Consider the following 16,381-nt stretch of genomic DNA (forward strand, 5'->3'; position numbering starts at 1 on the left):
AAATAGGGGATGGCAGTTTGTATGGAAATTAGTCATTACCAAAGATAAAACCTAAACGGCCTTACAAATAAACTCGGTATAAAGTTATAACTAAGCATAAACAAAGAATATGCAAAATGTTTACAATATCGTTGACAACACTGTCAATACAATGATAATTCTGAAGTTTCCGAATGACAAACAGCCTTTCAAATAAACGCGGGAAACGTTATACGTCCGAATAAACCAATCGTAAGCAGAATGTCTATTTGTAAACATTTTGCATTTTCTTGGTTTATGATTAGTTATAACTTTATGCCAATTTTATTAGTAAGGCCGAAAGACTAAAGACTTTGCATGTAAGCATTTGATAAGAAATAATTTATAAACATTTGTTCGAGCATTTTTGTAACTTTGAGCTCTCCCAGCGTTCTTTTTTTGCGCTCTTTTTAATGAAGTACTGTCGTTGCTATTGCTATAAAATAATCATAATCTAACTAGCCTGGAACTCCAGGCTGTCCGATCACTTAGATATTCGGCTAAGAGTAGTTGGATTTACGACAGAGCAATTTTTTAATAAAATAAGTATTAAAATTTATTTATAGATAATGCCTGAACAGTGACTGGATATTTATTATGAAACTGTATACATTTACATTTAAAGCTATTATGTATCTTATGTCTTATTATCATTATAATAATAATGGCATCTGTTAAAGTCACTTCACTCACTTTTCTGGTCTTGTTCATATAAGGTGTCCACGTAGGCATTGAGAGCCTTCAACTGGTTGGCGCTGAACCGAAGCCCTGACGATGGGAGCCTCAGCTCTCCACCCGGGGCTTCTGGTATCGAAGACGTGCCTGAACCCATTGCTGGAAAATAGTGTATTATTAACTATGTTGTATGTAAAAACCTGGGCCTGTATATAATGTAATAGTTACACAAATAAAACTGAAAACAAAATTTTATGAACGACGCGGGACTCGAACCCGCGTCCTCTCGCGTTCTGTGCGGGCGCTCTTTCCAACTGAGCCAACTGTTCGAGTGACGTATCGTCATAAAATCTTGTATGCTTTTTTCAACTCTCAGGTTGTGGCTTCATCTACAAGATCTACTTTACAGTTGATAACCTGCTCAACCCCAATATTTGCATATTAGGAAATTGACTTGAAATGTCGCTCTTTCAAATCTTAACAATTTTTTATGTTTTAAAGTGATAACCTTCATTTCTGGGATACATTACTCAAACATAACTGAAAACAAAATTTTATGAACGATGCGGGACTCGAACCCGCGACCTCTCGCGTAAGTGCGAGCTCTCTTTCCAACTGAGCCAACCGTTCGAGTGACTTAGTTTTATATGTCTAATTAATCCCAGAAGTGAGGGTAATCACTTTAAAACATAACAAATTGTTAATGTAATAATGTTTACTTGTATTGTTATGTTTATGTTTTGAATGAATAATTGAATTATGAACCACGCGTACACCAAGGTAAGTGATACGCCGTGACCAATACAAAGCAGTGCAACTCAAGAATTGTAAAAAACAAATTCTGTGCGAAAATTGCTTTTCTCAGCTGTTGACCATTGAATACAATATCAAAACATAGTAACTAACAGGATGAATAAAAACTTGTTTTGAATCAGCAAAAACATAATTATTTTGTGAGTAGCGATTTCACCGTAGAACCTTGGCCACCAAGTGTTCAAGGGGACCTCAATTACGTATTTTTTCATCTGTCCTATACCGCTAGCTATTGTTAATATAGTTTCTATTTCTTACAATCTTACATCGTACCAAAATAAGCGAAAGCTTAAGAGACCGTTTCCCTTTTCTCAGCACAAAAAATGAGACGTTCAATATTAAGTCTCCGGGCGACGACTGTGATTGGGATCGCCACCCATTACACTACCTCTTTGGCCATTTTGCGATCACGATAACTAAGACTATTAAAGGCATTTATTTTCTCAGTATTGATTCCTTTGGAATTCTTTTTGATGTCGAATTCTTCAAAAATGAATGGTGCTATGCCTTGAACTGTACTAACGGCCGTTCCCAATATTCAGTCTATCTCTTACTTCAGATAAAAATCGTAACTATCGTTGACTTTTCTGTACCAATAAACTTATCGACGCGTTGCGGTGATACCATCAGATGACCCGTATTAATACTCGTTTTCCCTCATTTTCCATGAAATCCTTACGATTCTGTCTCATAAATCGATGGTTCCGTTAAAACGTCGCAAAAAATACTTTATTTTTCATTTAATAACAAAAAAAAAATCTCCAAGCATTCTTTTTGCGCTCTTTTTGGAAACTATAACTGCTGAATTGTACTTAATCATCGCTGTTCTTTTATATTATTATTTTTTTATACCTGATAATCCATAATCTAAGCTTAGGCTGTCCGATACGTCGGATAGCTCTGCTGTTGTAGTAAGATTTATAGAAAAACCAATAGGTCAGTTTCATCTATCAAAATTAATTAATGAAAGTATGTTATTTGACGACCTATATAGCCGGGTGGTTAGCGACCCCACCCACTAAGCTAGAGGTCCCGGGTTCGGATCCCGGCATTTATATCATGAATATGGATGTTAGTTTCCGAGTCGTGGATGTTTATTTGTATTTATGTATGTTTAAGTAAGTATATCGTATTAATTAAATAATTGTCTTGCAACCCATAGCACAGGCTATGCCTAGTTTGGGGCAAGCCAATTTGTGTAAGAGTGTGTCGATATTATATATATCAATATTATATTTATAATATTTTTACATTAATAATTACGAATTAAATAATAATTTGTTGATAAAACTTAAAAATTATTAAAAATTAAAATCATAGTTTTATTATATGTCACATTTCCATATTACATCACATATTTACACGTTTACCGGCTTGTTTTGGTGCCTCACTGTTATGTAAGGTGACACGGAGTCCTTATTTTTTTACTCGTCCGTGTTATCTGTATGTCACGTAAACGAAAATGCCGACCATCATTTTGTGACGTCATTATAGCAGAAACAGGCAGAAACAATTTGTTTTAGCGACACACGATACGGACGGACTATGAAAGTCAAAAAACTCATTTGACATTATATCTTATTAATATTATTAACGGCCGTTCCCAGTATACCATCTACAGATGAAGATGAATTACTACCTTCTACTGTCAGTAGTTAGCTGTCAATAATCTAAAGCTGCCCCAATATACCCGATAAGTGGCCAATCCCCCCCCCCCCTTCCACCCGAATATGACAGCGGTACTAAAAAAGATTTTACCCCAGGAGGGTACCGGCTCTACCAGAGTTGGAGAATCCCTCCCCAGGCACTCTAGCTCGGGCTGCCCTTCGTATTCTGGGGAGGGCACAGAACCGCGCATGACCAAGGACAAACGAGGCAGTATCACCACGGCACCCCGCTCCACACTCAACGTGGACTTTTGCAATATCAGGGGAATTCACTCCAATTTAAACGCCGTCCACCACCACCTTGAGACGGCGCAGCCGGCCTTGTGTTTCCTTACTGAGACGCAGATATCTCGACCTATCGATACGTCATATTTAACGTACCCCGGGTACAAAATTGAGCACAATTTTTTGCCTCATGCCGGGGTATGTGTGTACGTTAGGGAGGATATCTGCTGTCGCCGTCTCGGCAATTTTGAGGGTAGGGACCTGTCCACTCTCTGGCTCCGCGTAGATTTAGAGGACCGCGTCCGCATCTATGCGTGTGTCTACAGGTCCCATAGTGGTAACGCAGAAACCGATCATCTCATGGGCTGCGTTCAAGCGGCAATTGACGACGTACTTGCACAGATCCCCTCCGCTGAAATCGTAGTCTTGGGTGATTTCAACGGGCACAATGCCGAATGGCTTGTATCACGTTCCACAGACTACGCAGGGCGATCTGTGCATAATTTTGCATTGGCGTATGTTCTGTCCCAATTGGTTGAGTCGCCAACGCGGCTCCCGGATGTGGATAGCCACATGCCGTCCTTATTGGATCTTCTGCTGACTACACATCCCGATGGTTACCAGGTCTTTGTCGACGCCCCTCTCGGAACATCCGACCATTGCCTGGTCAGGAGTGTAGTGCCTATCCGACGCCAACGTCGCAGACCACCAGCGACCCACCGCGTTTGGCACTACAAGTCAGCAGATTGGGATAGGATGCGTTCCTTTTTTGCATCCTTCCCTTGGGGCAGGGTTTGTTTCCCTTCGGATGATCCTAGTGTCTGCGCCGTTGCAGTAGCCGATGTGATACTGCAGGGTATGGATATTTTTATACCAAACTCTGTAGTACCCATCGGTGGCTAATCACAGCCCTGGTTCGATGCGTCAGTTAAAGCAGCATCTGACTGCAAATAACAGGCGTATCGAACTTGGGTTGCGGCGCTGGGCACAAAGGATCCGAATTGCACAGTTGTTAAGAGGAAATACAACCGTGCCTCCAGATTTTGTAAGCGGCAAATCGCCCGTGCAAAGTCAAAACATGTCGTCAAAATCGGCGAGCAGCTTTCCAGTTACCCGACCGGAACACGCAAGTTCTGGTCGTTGTCGAAAGCTGCTCTTGGTAACTTCAGCCAGCCGTCCATGCCGCCGTTGCACATGAGGAATGACACCCTGGCCCATACGACAAAAGAGAAAGCCGATCTCTTGTGCACTTTTTTCGCCTCCAACTCGACTCTTGACGACAACGGAAAAACACCGCCGACCATCCCGCTGTGTCAGAGCTCTATGCCTGAAGTACAGTTCAGACAGAAAACTTTTAGGCTAGCTCTGTTTTTGTTGGACGTCAGGAAGTCGAGCGGGCCGGATGGCATTTCTCCAATCGTGCTTAGAACGTGTGCCCCTGAGTTGACGCCGGTGCTAACGCGTTTATTCCGGCACTCTTATTCTAAAGGCGTAGTCCCTGACTCATGGAAATGTGCCCTTGTCCATCCAATCCAAAAAAAAGGAGGCAGTTCGGATCCGGCAAACTACAGGCCTATTGCTATTACCTCCCCGCTCTCCAAAATCATGGAGAGCATAATTAGCCGTCAGCTCTTGGTATACCTAGAGGGTCAGCAGTTGATCAACGACCGACAATACGGGTTTCGCCATGGTCGGTCGGCAGGTGATCTTCTGGTATACCTGACACATAGATGGTCTGAGGCTATTGAAAGCAAGGGGGAAAGCCTGGCAGTTAGCCTGGATATAGCGAAGGCCTTTGATCGTGTATGGCACAAGGCGCTCCTCTCCAAACTTCCATCATTTGGGCTTCCCGAGAGCTTGTGCAAGTGGACCTCCAGCTTCCTCACTTGGCGTAGCATACAGGTCGTTGTCGACGGATATTGCTCGAACCCGAAGCCCGTGAATGCTGGAGTGCCCCAAGACTGTGTGCTATCTCCCACGCTGTTTCTTCTGCATATCAATGATATGTTGGACACCAACATTCATTGCTATGCAGACGACAGCACTGGTGATGCCATATACACAGGCCATGCAGGTCTCTCTCGGGAAATCGTCGACCATTGCCGGGAGAAACTTGTGTCTTCTATCGAGTCCTCTCTTGAGAAGGTCGCGTAATGGGGAAAATTGAACCTTGTCCAATTTAACCCCCAGAAGACTCAAGTTTGCGCGTTTACCACTAAAAAAACCCCATTTGTCGTATCACCGCCCTTCGACAACACTTCCCTCAAAGCCTCGCCTAGTATCGGAATACTGGGTCTCGAAATCTCGAGCAATTGCCAATTCCGTGGCCATCTGGAGGGCAAAGCCAAATTGGCTTCGAAGAAGCTGGGCGTCATCAATAGAGCACGGCAATACTTCAAGCCGGCCCACATTCTAGCGCTCTACAAAGCGCAGGTCCGGCCACACATGGAGTATTGCTGTCATCTCTGGTCTGGCGCACCCCAGTATCAGCTCGATCCATTTGACCGCGTGCAACGCAGAGCAGCTCGAATTGTCGGGGACCCAGTGCTCTGTGAACGGCAGGATCACTTGGCGTTGCGTAGAGACGTCGCTTCATTGTGTGTCTTCTACGGGGAGTGTTCCGAAGAGCTGTTTAACCTAATTCCTGCCGCCGAATTCCACCTTCACACGACACGCCACAAGTTAGGATATCATCCTCACCATCTGGATGTGTGGCGGTCCTCCACTGTGCGGTTTTCAAGGAGCTTTCTTCCACGTACTACAAAGCTGTGGAATGATGAGCTTCCTTGTGCGGTGTTTCCGGGATGATACGACATGGGTACCTTCAAAAAAAGCGCGTACACCTTCCTTAAGGCCGGCAACGCTCCTGTGATTCCTCTGGTGTTGCAAGAGATTGTGGGCGGCGGTGATCACTTAACAACAGGTGACCCGTACGCTCGTTTGTCCTCCTATTCCATAAAAAAAAAGTCATTGTTATCGCCGTATATTGGAACGCGTGAATTGCAATTTCCATACAGACTTCTAGTACTGGTAAGCTATACGTCCTTCCATTGACAGACAGCGTGTGAAGGTGAGTGGAGTGACCACTTTGTGGCGCGACCATTTATCATTTAAATTTAAACAATTTTTTTAGCTTAAATTGGAATTATTTTGAGGAAAAAAGAATACCAGTTGGCTATCGAATCGTTAAGATAATTTTAGAATATTTTTTAAAACATCGGAGAATAGGCTATTGTAGCCATATCATATACGACTTCAATTTATTAATAGTAACACCTGTGGTACTATGGATCTACTTGAATTATTAATAATAATAATAATATTGACATACTTTTTACGCAAATTATCTTGCCCCAAATTATATATAGCCTGTGTTATGGGTTGCAAGACAGCGATATATTTAATACAATATACATACTTAAACATACAGAAATACATATAAACATACATAGATACATATAAACATCCATGACTTGGAAACAAACATCCATATTCATCATATAAATGCTTGCACCTACCGGGATTCGAACCCGGGACCTCTAGCTTAGTAGGTAGGATCGCTAACCACTTGGCTATACAGATCGTCAAAAATAAAAAAAAATAAAAATCAGCAATTCTTTATTTCTATTGTTGAAACAATGAAGCAAAATCTATATCATTGGTATGGGCAGTACATTCTACTTTAAATCAAGTGGGCCATCTAACCAATCCGTCACCTACTCCGATAAACAATCTGTTCATTGTCCGTCTGTCCCTCTATCAAGATAATTTTTCTCACAAATACGTGAACTTATTACATAGTATGTGTAATAAATACATTTTTTTTTTTGACACACTTTTACACAAATTATCTTGCCCCAAACTAGGCATAGCCTGTATTATGGGTACAAGACACCAATATATTTATTACAATATACTTACTTAAACATACATAAATACATATAAACATCCATGACTCGGAAACAAACATCTATATTCATCATATAAATGATTGCACCTACCGGGATTCGAACCCGGGACCTGTAGCTTAGTAGTCAGGGTCACTAACCATTCGGCTATATGGGTCGTCGAACATTACATACTTATTACATCTCAACGTCTTGTCATTAAATGTCACGACCTGTCAAGAGCTGTCACAGAAATATTATATTACGGCCGTTCCTAATATAGTATTTACATATTATATATAAATTACTACCTTTCTACTGTCAGTAATTAGCTGTCAATAATCTGAAACTGTCCCAATATACCCGATAAGGTGAGTCACCGTCGATAAGTTTATTGGGACAGAAAAGCCAACGATAGCTACGATTTTTATCTCAAGTAAGAGATAGACTGAATATTGGGAACGGCCGTTAGATGTTTATGTACATATATACAGCACAGCGATCAAACGTCAGTGGAGTAACAGGTTACCGGTATTTTTTTATGAAAATAAGTGACGAGAAGAGCAGAATGTTCACTTGATGGTAATTGTTACGTCTTGCCCATTACAATGCAATACCGCTCAGGATTCTTGAAAAACCCCCAAAATTCTGAGCTGCACTACAATTGCGCTCGTCACCTTGAGACATAAGATGTTAAGTCAGCCATTTGCCCAGTAATTTCACTCACTACGGCGCCCTTCAGACCGAAACACAATAATATTTACACATCACTGCTTCATAATATATATAGGCATAAATAGGCGCCGTTGTGGTACCCATAATCTAACTGGCATCCTGTGCAAAGGAATACAATGGTGAATGTAATTATGTAAGTCAACGTGAAAGAAACTGGTTGGACGGGAAAAATATTTTTAAAATCCGTACCTTACCTCTAAATCTACCACATAACAAACATATACTTTTGTAGAATATCCAGTTCTCACTAACCTACATGTATGACTATCTATCAGTACATACAATACTCGTAGCTATGTTACACACCAGTGGTTTTTACGATTCTGCATACAATAAAACCTATGTGGTGTCGTTTTTCTATCGAGTGTTAAGTCATACACTTATGTATGCTATTACGTACATACTCAGACTACATTATTATTATAAAAATTTATTGAATTAGGCGTAACTTTGCGGAAATCCATAATTATACAAATGATTTAAGTTCTCTTTAGTGTTAATTTCGCCAATATTTGTTTTTAAAACATTTCGACACGTGTTTCGCCTCTACACGAGGCATCCTCAGGACGTGTTGTCTCGCCAAAATCTGGCACGAGACTAAGTCTTCTTCAGTCTTCATCATTTGTATAATTACTATTATGATTTTATATCAATAGCAATGACATAATACAATATTCTATTTTTATTCTAATAAGAAAACTAGAGCGTTGCGTGCGCCGTTTCTTCTCTCCCGCGCTATTTGTTTTTAAAGTGGCGGTAGTACTTTCATTGAAAAAGTATTCGGAAGGAATTAAATTTGAGAATATTAATGCCTTTTATGCCTTATATTACAATTAACATGAAGTATATAAATCTTCAAGTAAGACGGGAAAAATTATTATTTAGTTTTCAACTTCTGGATACTTGAAATACGGTCACTATCAATATTAGTTCTTTAACTAAGATTATTTTTAATCCATTTTTGTGTCATTCATCATTAGTAAAATTAGTCCTACACGAGTGCAATTATTTCTACTTTTTACTTCGATACATTTATTGGCCCCTCGAAATTTTATATAGATTATATTATTACCAATTTATAAGTGCTAAATTCGAAATTATTTGCATAAAATGTGACGACTCGCTCCGCGCGCGTTTTTTGATTTTGAAAATTGACATTAGAGCGCCAACACACTCGGTGGCCACATCGTAACGGCAACGTTCGCGGTCCGGTGCTAATCGCTGGTTGCTTAGTCTGTCCGATAAGTGATAACGGACGATTGTTTCTTATATTCCACATTCACGGGCCGCCGCTTGTCTTAATTCATATGACAAAACAAAATACAATTTCGATTCATATAAATGAGCGCGGACCACTGAGTTTTGCTTATTTGAAATTATTAGATTTTTTTTTTAAATTAATGCTCTAGTGTCTAGCAAATCAATTTCCTATACAATGACGACATATGAAATTAAAATAGAGTGTCTCAATTTTTTTTTTCACCATCATAAAATTGATCTTTCATATTTCCTACGTACTTCATAGAACTAAATTTTTGTTTAATTTTTTTTAAATAAAGCAATTTTCGTTAAATGTCCTATAGATTATTACAACTTACCTAATTTTGAGTTTATTGTATTAAAATAATATTCTAATACAGTCGGAACCGTGCTGTTTATTTCTTTTGAAATCAATCTTGAATATTGAATATATTTTCAAGAAAATAAAATATATGTCGTTGAGTTACCGAGGTAAAAATATTATTTAACACTTTGTTCTTCAGATTGTATTTTTCTGCAAGATTTTCCACGCAAATCTCAGAAATAACTAAACCGATTTGAATGTTTTTTCCATTGGTGTATTGCAGCAAACTTACCATAGTATTAATTTTCGCTAAAAAATACGCTCCACCGATTTTTCCATTAACTGATTTGATATACCATTTTAATATTTTTCTTTCTCTTATCTTCTTACGTTCTTTTTGTTCCATCGTATCTTCGAAATGGTGCACTGTTTGACCTGACAGAGCTCGTTTAATTTTGGAAAATGAAGGAGGACTCGAAACTAATTCTGTACTTACAACTAACAAATTATAACAAATACAAAAAGTGACCTTTATATGCTGTTGTTATTATTTCCGATATCCCCCAGCCCCGGCCACCTGTTCGCATCACCGACCTCACATAATGTCACATCCGCCGGAAACCAACACAATCACTGTTTTCATTTCAATACACAATATATTGTCCACTCTCATCATTTTATATAAATAAATGTTTATGCGCCAGTACAGTAAATAAAGCCTTCGTCCAAATTTAACTTTTCAAGAACTCGATAACTTCTCGCCGATTTGTGCCTTTGCACAAGGGTCTTTACTTTTTACCCTTATTAGTTTAAAGTCTTAGTAAAGTCAAAAATATTTAGTTCATTTAGGTACAAAAATGACTCAAACGATTGTGAAACTTGGAAATATATTTAAAAAAAAACAACAAAATAGTGTGTGTGCTAAGTTTTTGTATACGAGAAGAGCAGAATGTTCAGTTGATGGTAATTGATACGCCCGGGCCATTACAATGCAGTGCCGCTCAGAATTCAGTGCCAAAAATTCTGAGCGGCACGACAATTGCGCTCGTCACCTTTGCGACATAAGATATTAAGTCTCATTTTCCCAGTGATTTCAATAATGTTAACACACTTCTGCTTCACGGCAGAAATAGGCGCTGTTCTAGTACTCTTAATCTAGCCGGCATCCTGTGCAAACGAACCTCCTTCAGGAATCCTACTTATGTTGACCACGTATGACAAAGTAAATAAATCCGCGCGATATACACTGTCCATTGCAAATGGGACCTTGTAATAATTATATCTAAAAGTAAATACGAAATGACATGTAATTTGTAAGCGTATTGTTATCACGGAAGGCCGAACGGATCGCTCGACTGTGACGAGAACGCGCGGTCTTCCTTACGAACAGATAAACAAATAACTCATTTTTTATTACTACCTTTATATTTATTTATGGACCGGTAAATGCGAAGATGTAGACGCAAAAATCTTTGGACCTTCGTTATCTAATAGTATATTGTTGCAAATTATTAATTAAATGTTAGATGAAATCAACAACGAGCGTATTGCTGAACGTTCAAAGTCGAATTCAAATAACCTTTATAAGCGCTTTGGAATCGACATTTTAAATATTTCTTTAAAATATTTCGGAAAAAGTTATAGCCCGTGAGAAGAACATAGAAGAAACTCAAGGGCCACTCTTTTCAATCAGATAAAGTATTTTACAATGGCCATAATATACATAATAAATTAGTTTGTAAGGTGCCGAATCTAATATGTGAATCATGTTTAAATAAAATTAAATATTTCATAAAAAGTAATGAAGAATAAACTGTATAAATATAAAGTATCGTATATTTTCCTTAACCTTTAGAGCTTTTTTTATGGAATAGGAGGACAATCGAGCGTACGGGTCACCCGTTATTAAGTGATCACCGCCGCCCACAATTCTGTTGCAACACCAGAGGAATCACAGGAGCGTTGCCGGCCTTTGAGGAAGGTGTACGCGCTTTTTTTTTTGGTACCCATGTCGTATCGTCTCGGAAACACCGCACAAGGAAGCTCATTCCACAGCTTTGTAGTACGTGGAAGAAACCGCCACACATCCAGATGGTGGGGATGATATCCTAACTTGTGGCGTGTCATGCGAAGGTGGAGTTCGGCGGCAGGAATCAGGTTAATCAGCTCTTCGGAACACTTCCCGTGATAAATGCGGTAGAAGACACACACAAGCTTGAATTCATTGTTTGTGTAAGGATGCTTCGTGAACATGATGTTCGTGATTACTGTCATAATTAGTAATCGCATCCAACAAATACAGACGCATGCACCATCTTTCCCTTCGCCAATAAAATATTGTATATTTTATTAAAAAAAAGGCGCAAAAAAAATGCTGGGTGAGTTTCTTGCGCCTCTTCCTCTCTCTCAGAGCGCCATTTTTTTCCGAAGTGGTAGTAGTGCCGAGTATATTAGAAATGACATCAAAAATAATGCTAAAGGATTCAATTTTGAGAAAATAAATGCCTTTTACTGGCATGTGTATCCACCTTTACAGTAGCTGGCACCTGCATGGATCTAGTATGCTAGTGTGCAAGCTACGGGTATGTGTATCCCGTACCATGTATGTAGCATTAAAGCTGATGCTAAGGTTAGAACAAAATGGACACTCGTCGGTGTAAATAGATATATTCTTATCCATGTTCAACGTTAGCAGAATGTATAAGAGAGGAGCTCGAGGCAAAGAATGTGCATATTATATAGTCAATTAGGCAGTGCCTATCACATTATTAACCTAAATAAATATAGCTCTAGTGTAGAAGTTAGTGTAGTTTAATTTGGTTCCGTTTTTTTATAATCTTCTATTGAAAACTTCTATTGAACTGCACTCACTCATAACATTTTTCATTGCGCTAGATACCTCCGGAAAGCTTTACATATTATACAAAGCTCAACTATGACAAGTTAGATCTACAGTGCCTACCTTGCTAGAAGACCAATGCCGCCCCTGGTGTTATAGTACACTCGAGGTGGCTCGAGTAACGCGCGATGGATGGAACGTAACGTCAAACAATACCCAAAGTAAGGCTCAGATCTATAGAGCTAACTCAAGACTTTGCTCAGACTATACTTACGCAAACCTTAGCCGTGTGTGATAAAACGCGAACTTGATTTTTGCATTGGGCTGTCTTAGCTTAAGCTTAGTATCATTAAAGCTGTCAAATAAAAATAAATCTTATCTATTTATAAATTATGTGACCCGTTGTTTGTCAGCGTTGGACTCCTAAACTAATGAACTAATTTTAATGGGGATTACTTCGTGGAGTGAAGTTTAGTCCAACTTGAGAGATAGGATAGATTTTATTTAGATTTGGGACCCATAATTATTTTTATTTTCAATATTTGTTATGTATGGACATATTTTCTATGAGAGAATTTAGTGATGCACTGTTTCACAGTTCCGCTGTGAAACAATTTAATGCTATCATTAGGTTGCTATCAATAGGGAGCATTTTTTAAGAAATAATTCTTGATGTTTTGAAATATTATTGGCGAATTCCTATAAATCTGTATTTTTTTTTTATTATCTACAACGTCTGTCGGGTAAGCTAGTACGAAATAAAAGTCTATGCTAAGCTAACACTCAGTTATGTTTTACGTAAGTAAAGTCTGAGCGAAATCTAAGTACACTCAACAGGTCTCAACCTAAACTTCATCATAAGACGTGTATAGGAATTACTTAAATCCTTATTGCGGCGAGACGAGAGGTAATTTCTCCACGATCTAGGGTAAAAGTAGGCTCCCAAAAATTATTCTTTCGGTGAATCCGCCCATTCTCTCCCGTGCCGCAAGACCACGTTGAGCTAGTTCTAGTATTTTTTTTTTTTCACTTTTATGGAAGTTGTAGTTCTCAAGCAAATTACCAAATTCTTAAAAGTTTTCGATTTAAAAAGTATGGAACAAATATCTTCCAATCGTATTTTCAGTTAAGGCATCAGAAAGAAAAAGGTTTGAAAATACAGATATTAAAATTTATCTTTGATAGGAGCACTAATATTTAGTTTAGTTGTAAAATCTCGAGAAAATCTCATATAATTATGGGACCCTACCCTTAACTGCATATATACACAATCTATTTGAAATGTATTTACAAATTACTCGCTCAAGTCCTATCCCCCAAGAATCTCAAGGAATTGGACTTAATCTATCATCTATTTGCACCAACATTGGTAATCTTTAATAATGTTATAAATGGTAAATTAATGTAACTGTGTATAACTATGCAACCAACTTATTAATTTATTTAAAAAAAACTGTTTATTTCTTAATTTATTCTGTATAATACTTCAAATTAATTATTTCTGTGCATGCTGTGTTTATTTGTAAGTAATCACTACATTTAGTTCCTAGTTCTACTTTTATTTATTTTATATTGTAAGTGATTGTAAATAAACCTAATAAATAAATCTAAAGTTTCGATGATCTATACCTACATGAATATTGGTTTGTAAAATTAATGAATTAATTTAAGAATATTTAACAACGCGGCGGCGCTCAGACAAACTCTCGAAAAATCTTAAATAATAAGAGATTCTTATGGCTAAATAATTTCATGCAAGATATTATTAAATAAATTACATCCAATTAATAAATTAATTAAAAACTTACATTTGTATATTAATCCATTAATAAAGTTAAGAATTTTACAAATAGTAATCGCAGTCTTTTAATTTTTGAAGGAAACTAACAGATATGGCCACAACACAACACAGCGAGTGTTTGTACAACTCTAGAGCTCGCGCGGCGCGGAACGGAAGCACCATTAACAGCTCTAAACTAAGTTAGCTTCACAAACATTACATAATATAAATATTCCAAGGTAGAGGTCTATATAGTGTGATGGAGCTACTAACGGCCGTTCTCAATATTCAGTCTATCTCTTACTTGTGATAAAAATCGTAACTATCATTGACTTTTCTGTTCCAATTATCGACTGTAACTCAAGGTGATCCGTACACGCTGTCTGTCAATGGGATGACGTATAGCTTACCAGCGATAGAAGTTTGTATGGAAATTGCAATTCACGCGTCCCAATATAAGGCGATAAGAATGACTTATCGGGTATAGACAGCTTCAGATTATAGACAACTAATTACTGACAGTAAAAGGTAGTAATTTATCTATATCTGTAGATAGTATAATATGAACGGCCGTAAGTGACTATAATGCTGTACGAATTTAATAATTGATGAGATGTATCTGTTACGTATCTTCACGCAAAAATATCTGTGTCTCTTTTTTTGCACAGTTGGAAAATACATTTACGTATTGAAGACCCCCAAAGGAGGCCCATAAGTCGGGATCGGGTGTAAGCACCCCCTACTGAATAAAAACCTCCTCTATGCTTCCCCCAAGTAAGGTTTCGCAACCCCCTTAAGGGTCGCGCCACCCACAGATTCAAAAACACTAAATTAGTGGAAACGATAGATTTTTTTTTATGAAAATAAGGAACAAGACGAGCAGGACGTCCAGCTGATGGTAATTGATACGCCCTGCCTGGAAACGGCTGATTTTACTATAGGCTACTTTGTAACCTACCAAAGTGGCAACATTGAATTGCCCTTAAATACCAGTGGAAGGCTCCTTTGCACAGGATGCCGGTTAGATTATGGGTACCACAACGGTGCCAATTACTGCCATTGAGCATTAATGTGTGAGCATTACTATATTTCGGTCTGAAGGGCGCCGTAGCTAGTGAAATTACTGGGCAAATAAGACTTAACAACATATTATGTCTCAAGGTGACGAGCGCAATTGTAGTGCCGCTCAGAATTTATGGGTTTTTCAAGAATCCTGAGAGATAGTGCATTGGAATGGGCAGGGCGTATCAAATACCATCAGTTGAACGTCCTGCTCGTATCGTTCCTTATTTTCATAAAAAAAGAAAATACTACACTAAAATAAAAATAAAAATTCAATTTTAAAAATGATACAACAGATTTTTCAGTTTGGCCGTTTCAAAAATCTTATAGGACGCGGTAGATATATCAATATACTTATTTTCAGTAATTACCTAAGTCAAACAGGTCTTTTACCATGCTAAGGTAGCAATTATTTTGCACAAAAATTCCATGCTTATCAAGTTAACTACATATTAATGGCTTTAGAACTACATTTTGGTGAGATAAGGATAGCTCGCAAACAGACTACAAATACCACAGATAGAGTAAACAGTATTAAACGGTTTTAACGGTTGTTCAACTCTCAGGTTGCGGGTTCATTCATTCATTCAGAGTTGAACAAAGCATACAAGATTTTATGACGATACTTCACTCGAACGGTTAGCTCAGTTGGCAGAGCACTGGCACGTGGGTTCGAGTCCCGCATCGTTCATAAAATTTTGTTTTCAAATTTTATTTATGTATTAATCCTAGAAGTGAGGGTTATCACTTTAAAAATATAAAAGATTCTTTATAATTCAAATTAAATAATTTAAACGTTTTTCTATTCTCTTCGCCATTACCCCGTTTGTGTTACCCTGTGTGACGCAATGGAGGGTACTGTGTTTAGCAGTATGTATTATATATTTATACTAGCACTGACCCGCGACTCACTTTGCAAATACATGACAAACTGTTGTGTTTAATACATTTTTAAGCTACCAACTATATCATTTTCATCTCCCTTTTTCATCCCCACACAGGTCTCAACTTTAAAAACGCTAAAACAAATATTTATTAATTTTTTATCAAATGTCTAAATACAAATTTTCGTGGTGTTATCTTCGATGATAATGACGAACTTTCATACAAATTTCC

This window comes from Leptidea sinapis, chromosome 3 (genome assembly GCF_905404315.1).
Source record: "Leptidea sinapis chromosome 3, ilLepSina1.1, whole genome shotgun sequence".
NCBI classification, from domain to species: domain Eukaryota; kingdom Metazoa; phylum Arthropoda; class Insecta; order Lepidoptera; family Pieridae; genus Leptidea; species Leptidea sinapis.